Raw genomic sequence first — 9,225 nt, 5'->3', positions numbered from 1 at the left:
TTAATAAGTTTTTAGTTATAGCTAACAACTTTTCTCTCATTTTTCCATTAAGTATTTAAACCAACTTAATTTTGTTAACTAGAAAGATTGTACAAGGGTTAAGGAGCGTAATTAATTCTGGCATTACATAGTTCCTCAGTATCACTGGGCAAAGCCCTCGTTGGCCTGGCTAATCCCGACTCTGCAGAGCTGGAGCATCCTTAGACCCTCATAATGGACTGATAATTTTTGGGGCAGAGGGGGCCCCAGGCCTCTTGAGTACCTCATGGGATATTCCCTGCTCCAATTAACTTGATCTATTCTAAGGAATATGTAAGTGATTTATATAAATATATATATATATAGAGAGAGAGAGAGAGACCAAACTTGCAAAAAAGAATCTGTGACTGTTTCCCAAGCCTATCTTCAGACTCTCCATGACATTTTTCAAGTATTTTATTTTTAAATTTTAGTTCATTTCACAGTGGTAATTGTTATAGTCAACACTGATTTCCGTTAAGTAGCTAAAGCTGCATTTTTTGAGGACTGTTCCAATATTTGAAACAATCAAGGAATTAAACTGACCTTCACCCGTTACTCTGATTCAGAAATTGTCTTTACTTCTATAAGGTAATAGAAATTCATAAAACAGTAATGAAGAATGTCTCATCCAATTCAATCAGATTCAGCCCACACTGGCCACCTTTGATGAGATGTTGGCTTTAGCTGCATTCATTGCCTTGGAGTGGAGCTTTTCTGGTCTTAGTGAGCAACTTGGACATGGGCCACTGACACGGTTCTCAGCCCCTTAGCACCTTAGGTCAAGGCAATCAATACTTTGGATTCAGAGCACTGAATATGGAGGTGGACTGGATGGTTATAGTTCTGGGTTTCATGATTAAAGACTCCCAGACCTAGTTGGTTTGGAGGTGGGGAGATGGGAATTTTTCCAAAAAACATGATGTGCTACTTGACATAAGAAGGAAGATAAATATTGGACAACTGTACACATGCATAAATCATATGCATACATGCATTCACACACACATACACACACCAATGCAAATTTTTCATCATATCAGGATCTTGGGGGGAGTTTTACATGAAACTGCTGCTTCATGGATGACCAAAACCACAATCCTATCACCCTTCAATGTGTCCACACAAAACCATGTTTAGTTTTATATTGAACTAAAGTCTAGGATCTCTGGAAAGTGTCCCTCAGTTTCTATCCTTATCTTTCTATATTGATTCTCTCCCACCTGTAAGTCTGATAGTGAATTTAATTATAGTTCTCTTTCTGGAAAAAACAACAACTTACAAATGAGGAGAGATGAAAAAAGAAGGTTTTGAAAAATTGTTTTAGCATAAAACAAAAACAATAATATAAAGACTACAATCTTACTTTATTTACAAATATGTAGCTTATATTCATAATTTCTTATTCCAGCTAATTCTAACTCTTCTTATCTTAGTTGGTTCATATTAGTTTCTTCACCTCAATTCCTTTCCCGATTAATAAACACACTCACTGCAGGCTTGGATACACTCACTGCAGTCCAGATGTTCTGTCTCTTGCTGATGTGCCTACATCACCTGTATCACACTGGGTATGGAAGGAGGAGAATCTTTTCACTCCCTTATTTGTGGAGCAGGCCCCAGAGCAATTAACTGAGGAAGCCCTAAAGCCCCACTAATGACACAAGGAACTAAAAACAACCAGGGAACAATCTTGAGTTCCATTTTATGGAATTTCATTTTGATTCGTAGCAGACATTTCTCCCCCAGGTACTAAAACCTATATAAATACACACAGGAAGCAAGGGGATATTATGAAAGAGAGTTCCTGGTGGGGGCATCCTCTCTCCATGATAGATTGGACACTGGCTCAGAATATAGTCCATATCCTACAAAACAGCAATCCAAGTTTATAAGCCCATTCTTCTTTAAGGTTTGCCATGATAGCTGGTTTTTCAGTAGGTCATAGGGCTGGTTAAGGGCAGAATTTGTTGAGACTGGGTTCATCAATAGCTTCTCTTCTTTTGCTGTTAAATGCCCTTATTCATTAAAGATGTTGAGTGACATACCAAATGCTGTAAAAGTCATATTGTAACTCCATGCTAGCCAAGGCAAGGGAAAGAATACACTCAAATTGTAAAGAAGTTGCACAATGTAAAAATTATGATATATAAACAAGCTTTCACTTCTGATAGACTGATCCCCTCAGAATATGGTGCAATGTGGAATCCAGGCATGACTCTTCCAAGATCCATATACCCATTTCTTTGGTTCTTCTTTGTTTATTGTAAATAAAGATAAGCATACAATCTACTAAGTATTGAATGAGTTAAAGCATATCAAACCCCAAGAACAATGCCTGGTCCCTGAGCTATAAAGGACTGCTATTACTTCTGTACCAGTGTTGAGAAATAGCCCTTGATGCATCCCTCACCATTCTGCAGGACTGAGGGACAGAGGTTTGATGGCTTTTGTTCTTTCACTGTATTTTCAAGGATGTCTGTATAGAAAACAGCCTTGGAAGACATTCTATCTCCCTCCAAGGCAGGGGCCAGATTTGATTGCTGTCCAAGATAATAATGAGAATGTTTCTCTTTGGGTCAGAGGTTGAGCAGGTTTTACTTCAGCCCATTATAAAACATTGGAGTTGTCTGAGCTCTAGTTCTTTGACTGTGACAGAAACCCACTTCCTGTGCAACATCTACCTGGGCCTTTCTATAGCATCCCATGGAATCCGGCATCTAAAAGAGACAGATGCAAACAGAAATTTTGTGCTTCCTGCTGTGTTGGGAATAATAAAGTCTTTGGTCCTGACCCAGAAGTTTCACGTGCTTGGCTATGATCCATGAAACTCTAACAAACCAAATTATTAGCTTGCAAACAAAGAAGGATCTCAGACCTTTCAGAGTTATTGACAAGCGGAAGCTTACAATGGTTGTTATTCTAGGCAAAATAGATTCAGCAGTGGTGACTTTCAGGACAAATTTGATCCAAACTATTGAACCCATTCTCAATCTCTGTCCAGGTATTCATGGATACTTCATTAAGACCTATTAAGTAATTCAGTTCCCATATATGTCCCTTTTCTTGGCAGGGTATTCTTCAGAATCCTAAGTCCCTGACTAAATGCATTGATAACCCCTAGAGAGCTCAGTCTTATGTGATTACATGTACTCCCAATTAAATGCTCATTGTCCACCAAGTATCAAGTCAGTATCAATTTTTTTCCAAATTAATTATTTTAATGATTTTCCAGTGTTCTTCAGTGTAAATAGCTCCACTATGAATTTTTTTCTACTGGAGTTTATACTGTGCTCCATGATACTTCCTGATGTGTCATGAACAATTTAATCTGGGCTTTCTTAGTGCAAAAACCCAAGTGACAAAGGCACTTGAACCACAGCCTCAAATAGGTGGAGAACAATGGTAGATAGGATAAAGCCTCCCCACAATGCGTCCACATTCTAAACCCAAAGACCTTTGAGTATTTTGCAATTTTGGAATTAAGGCAGCAGATAGAATTAAGGATGATAATCAGCAGACCCTAAAATAGGAAGAGTAAGTAATGTAATGACAAGGAAAGGAGGAGGCAGACGAGGAGAATATAAGTGCTATGATGAGAGACTCAATTGGCTGGCTTTAAAGATTGAAGGGAGCCACAAGCCTAGGAAGGGGGCAAGCTTCTAAAAGATGGAAAAATGTAAGAAAACAAATGCTGCCTAAAGATTCCAGCAAAGAATACAGCTCTGCCAACACCTTGATGATTGTCCAGTGAGACCTACAGCTCAGTAAAATAATTTTCTTTAAAAAAGTCTGTTTTGTTTCAAACCACTGACTGTTGTGAGGTGATGCAGCAATGCAGTAACATTCCTCAGCTCTGGGCTTTCTCAAAGCTGGGAGTAAGGAGTAACAGACAGGATAACGCAGGATTGTCAAAGTGGGTCTGATCCTCCCCCCAAGTCCAGAGGCCCTTTGGGAGCCTTCCTCCTCACAGCTCGCACCCTTCTCCCAGTGTCCTGTCCTTCAAGGATACAAGTAGGCCTGGTCAGTGATTTTCATCTCATGTGCTAGTTCTGCCAATCTTAGCTCTGAGCAGACTTATTCAGGAAGAACCATCTTCCCCCTGTTCCTGGTTATTAGACAATGGATTGTGCTTAAAGAGACTACAATTTAAAACAGGACCTTTAAGTCTCATCTTTTCAACTTTAAGTTTGTATCCTTCTGACTGGAAGGATGCAGTACTACTTCCAACCTAAAGGATGCAAACTCAAGACTAACACGGAACAGAATGGGCAGAGCTCAGCCCACTGTTGGTCAGTCAGTCAGGCCGCAGTACGGTGTGATTGCAAGGTCATCTCTTGCCTGCTGTGACAAACTTCAAGTGAAATCATGTTAAAGATGAGAAAAGTTTAGAGAGAAGAGCTGCCCAAGAGCAGAGGGTTAGTAGGTGGTTGTGCTGGCATCTATAACCCTCACCGGGCAGCCCTGTGCTTGTGATGCAGGACTGTTCACTCTCCGGAGCACAACACTGTTCCTCTATCCTTTTTCTCTTTATTCAGATTTTGGGCCACACTCAGAGGTCCTCAGGGGCTAGTGATGAGGATACCATATGGTGCCAGGGATTGAGTCTAGGGTCCCTGTATGCATAGCCTGTACTCAGTTCTTGGAGCTATCTCTCCTGCCTTAATATACTGCAGTTTTTTGAAAAGGTCCTCCTAAAAAGTTCCCTCTTCCTCTTTTTCTGGGGATTAAGAGTATTCCAGAAGAGAACTTTTCCGACTGGCTGTGAATTAGCAGGTACTTATCTAGGAGTCACTGCTGCACCTGAGGTGGTGTGACAGCAGTGTGGGACCAGCATTCCCCAGGCCATCTCCTTATAGGCTGTCTCCTCCCTGGATGCTCCTCAGGGCACTGTTTTTCTATCCTGAACCTTTCTATGATCATCTCTGGCCACTGCGACAGAAGAAAAGATAAATGGTCTCTGTCTTTTGCTTTCATCATTTTGGCCCGAGACAGTTGTGCACTGACCACCACTGAACCCATGTTGATTGTGAAATGGGCCCATGACTGCACCCTCCTGCTGTCTCCTCTATGTGGTCTCTGCATTCTTACTCCCCCTACTCTAGGTTGGCTAGTTGGATGGTGTAAGAAGTATCCCAGAGCCACAAAATGAACTTTGAAGAGCTCACTCTTCTTTACAAACAGCTTTGTCTTCATTCCTGACTCCCTCGGGCTCACATTCTTTCTTCAGAAAGTCCAATAACCACTCTGGATAAGAACTGAGTGCAAAAGTAGATAAAGGAACAAACATGATAACCTCTCAGTATCTGTATTGCAGACCACAATGCCCAAAAGGAGAGGGAAAGAAAGGAGAAAAGTGCCTGTCACAGAGGCACGCTGGAGGGACTAGGAGAGGGGGACGGGAGGGAGCCTTGGGGCATTGGTGGTGAGAAATGTACACTGGTGGAAGGATGGGTGTTAGAATATTGTGTGACAAAAAAACCCATCATAAACAGCTCTGTATACTATCTCATGGTGATTTAATTAAAAAAAGAAAGAAATATAAAAAGAAAAAAAGTCCAGTAACCTCTGTTCTCAACAAGGGGCATGCACTAGACACTTCCCAATCCCATCAAGCCCCAGGTATGGGGCAGGAAGTGGGTAAATCCTTCCTAACTCCAAGTCAAAGCTGAAGGAATATTTTACAAGCTACTGACTTCCTACTATACTTTCTTTTTTTTACCAGCTGAGAAAAATATTGGGGTTCAGTTTAACAATGAAAATATCCTGCTTGTAGACTAACACCCAAGAATAGTAGAGATAAGGACCAGGCGGTTTGCCCCATGGTTTGGAAGCTGGCCTCAGATGCTGGGGGAAAAGGCAGCTCAGATAGAGAACACCAAGTAAAGGGTGTTTGGAAGACCCGCTCAGGATGGGAGATGCTTGCCAAAAGTAGACTATAGACTAAACATGATGGCCTCTGAATACTTCTGTTGCAAACCATAACACCCCAAAGGATAGAGAACAAAAGGGAATGTCCTGCCATAGAGGCGGGGTGGGGTATGGGGTAGGGGTGCTGGGAGGGATCCGGGGATCATTGGTGATGGAGAATGGGCACTGGTGGAGGGATGAGTACTCGATCATTGTGTAACTGAAATGCAAACATGAAAGTTTGTAAATAAGTAACTGTACCTCACGATGATTCATTAATAAAAAATTTTTTAAAAAAGAAAACATCCTACTTGCTGCATTGTAAAGATGACATTTACATAAAAGTAATCATTTTTAAGTGGACACACTGAGAGCATTTAAAATGTGCATAATGTGGTATGACTGCTCACCTCTGTGTATTTCTTTTTCCTTAACCCCCAAAAGCTCTCCATTGCCTTGTACTCACATACTGTCATTACCCATCCTCTCCTCTCTCCAATTCTGGCAACCACTAATCTACTACTCTCTATCTCTATTCTAAATACTTCATTTAAGTGGATTCATACAGCATGTCTGCTTCCACTTAAAATAATGTTTATTGAGATTCAGCTACATTGTCACATCAAATAAATGTGTATTTTTAAAAGAGGAAGAACACCCAAACATTCATCAGCAGACGAATAGATAAACAAAAGGTGGGCACTGAACAATGGGATATTACTCAGCTATAGAAATAAATAATGTTTTAGGTTTAGAGCAGTAGGACATCTACCTTGAATGTGGGTTTGATCTCTGGAACCCAATAAAGGTTCCCTAAGCACTGTTACTGTCACTGTCATCCCATTGCTCATCGAGTGGGCACCAGTAACATCTCTCATTGTGAGACTTATTGTTACTGTTGTTAGCATATCCAATACGCCACAAGTAGCTTGCCAGGCTCTACCGTGCGGGCGTGATACTCTTGGTAACTTGCCAGGCTCTCCAAGAAGGGTGGAGGAATTGAACATGGGTCGGCCGAGTGAAAGGCAAACGCCCTACTGCTGTGCTGCAGGGGACCCTAAGAACTATCAGGAGTTATTCCTTGAGTACAGAGCCTGAAGTAATCTTTGAGTATTTTCAAGTGTCTCCCTTTGCCCCCAAAAAATTATGTTGGAGCTAGGATACCGTATAGTGGTTAAGGTACATGACTAGCATGTATACAACTAGTGTTTGATTCCCTGCTCCAAATTGTCACCTTATCATTGCTGGATACAGCCCTGTAAGACTCAGCATAACCAGAGTCCTAATACTCCCAGCCCTGTAAGGTCCTTGTAGCATGATGTCTCAAGTTCTTGAGCTGAACCAACTGTCCAGTTGTCTGAGAATCACTAATGGGGCACCTGGATTTCCTGAGTACCTTTTGGGAGTTCCCTCTCCAGAACGAATAAGGTCACATGGAGAGAAAATATTGAAGGTTGGCTGTCAGGGGCTAGAAGAGTGAATGGGTTGGGGTGGGGGTGGGTTATATTTAGCAGGTATGGATTTTAGTTGGGAAAGATCTAAGTCGTGGGAACAAATGGAGTGATGGTTACACAACATGAGTGTACTTACTCATAGAACTGGTCACCTGAAATAGTTCCCAAGATAAATTTTGAGATACATATTTTCTACAATAAAAAGGAACAGTCTACTTGTGAACTCTACAGCATTGGCTGAGCCTTCAAACCGTTATGCTCAATTCCCCACTTCCACTTTTGCCCCGTGTTTTATTGTTATATGGAGTAAGCCTTTAAAACAACTCCTTTCAAAACAGCTTTAGGAAAAATGTGTAGGAGACTTTGATTTATGTACTTAATAAGCTGTATACGAGGCCGCATTGAAACTTGAGTTCCTCCAATTCAGACTTAACATACACTTATAGAGCATCAGTAAGAACAGTTTCTGTACTTATACTCCACATTGCTTGCTCTTTTTCAGGTTCATGAATAGTGGAAAGATGATGCCATCATCATTATTCCCAGATAACCTTTGAGGAACTCCCAAAGAAGTAAAATTTCCCAAGTTTTGCAAGATTAAAACTAAAAGTTCTGGTAGTGGATGGAGGTGAGCATGTGGTTGTGTTTAATGGTGCGCATGTGGATGTGCTTAATATCACTGAATCATTCACTTGAAAATGGTTAAGATGGCAAATTCCATTTTGTGAATTATAAGAACTCCTTAAAAGAGATACAGGAACTTTATGAGTAAATTTATCAAGGGTCCAGGGCCATAAATGACAGGTTGGGCATGTTTTATTGATGGCCCAGAATGATTTGTGGGAGGTCTGTCAGAAGATCTACTGGGCAGGTATCTAGGGATGACTGGCCTGACTCCCTTGCCCCTCCCTGAATAATTTCAGGCAAGACCTTTGCTTTCACTGGCTTTGTGGGGGGCTCTTAAGGCAGATAAACAGGTGAATGCCTCAGTTCTGTGATTCAGCATGTGTGTCAGTGGTCTAAAGTACCATTACAGATGCCAAGAATTACCTCTCAGAAAGAAGGCCCAGCTTCCTCATCCTGGCCCAGCATCAGACAGGGTGACAAAGCTACTAATTGAGGCAGACGTGCCAGGTGCCAACAGGAGCCAGGGAGATTCTTCGCCTGCAGAGACAATAATGGTTTCGGATTCCAAACTCACCAGAAGGTCAGCGAAGTCAAAGCAGGAACTCGGACGTTTGTTTAAATCTCTGTCCAAGAATCTCTCCTCTTGCAGCAGAAAGTTAATGAGTTCTGAGACACATCAGAGTCCGGGGAGCTGAGGGTTTGACAAATCTGTTCTTTGAGGAGAAATGCATGCATACTAATCACTAGAAAGAAAAAGAATAGCAAACCACCATTGTTCACATGGCGGATATTTATAGGGCACTGCCTCATTATGGACTCTGTTCTGGACACTGGAGAAGCAACAGGGACAATTGGAAGAGATGGGTCCTGGGCCTCAAGAAATTTCTCTTCTAGGGGTCAGAGATATAGTACAGTGGGAAAGGAGCTTGCCTTGATAGTAGCCAGCTCAGATTTGATCTCCGGCATCCCAAATGGTCCCCTGCACACCACCAGGAGTCCTGGTGTAGAGTCAGGATTAAGATCTGTGAACCACCATATGTGGCCCCAAATCAAAAACAGAAAATAATAAAAGAAATTTGTCTTCTAGAGGTGGACCCTACCAATGAATAGACATGGATAAAAAGTCATAAAAAAATAGCATGAGGAGTTTTAAGGATATCTTTTCTGAGGGTGATCAGGGAGGTCCTTGGAAGATATGATGTTTGCAACAAACCTG

The sequence above is a fragment of the Sorex araneus genome, chromosome 3 (genome assembly GCF_027595985.1).
Source record: "Sorex araneus isolate mSorAra2 chromosome 3, mSorAra2.pri, whole genome shotgun sequence".
NCBI classification, from domain to species: Eukaryota; Metazoa; Chordata; class Mammalia; order Eulipotyphla; family Soricidae; genus Sorex; species Sorex araneus.
Note: the sequence above shows the minus strand (reverse complement) of the source record.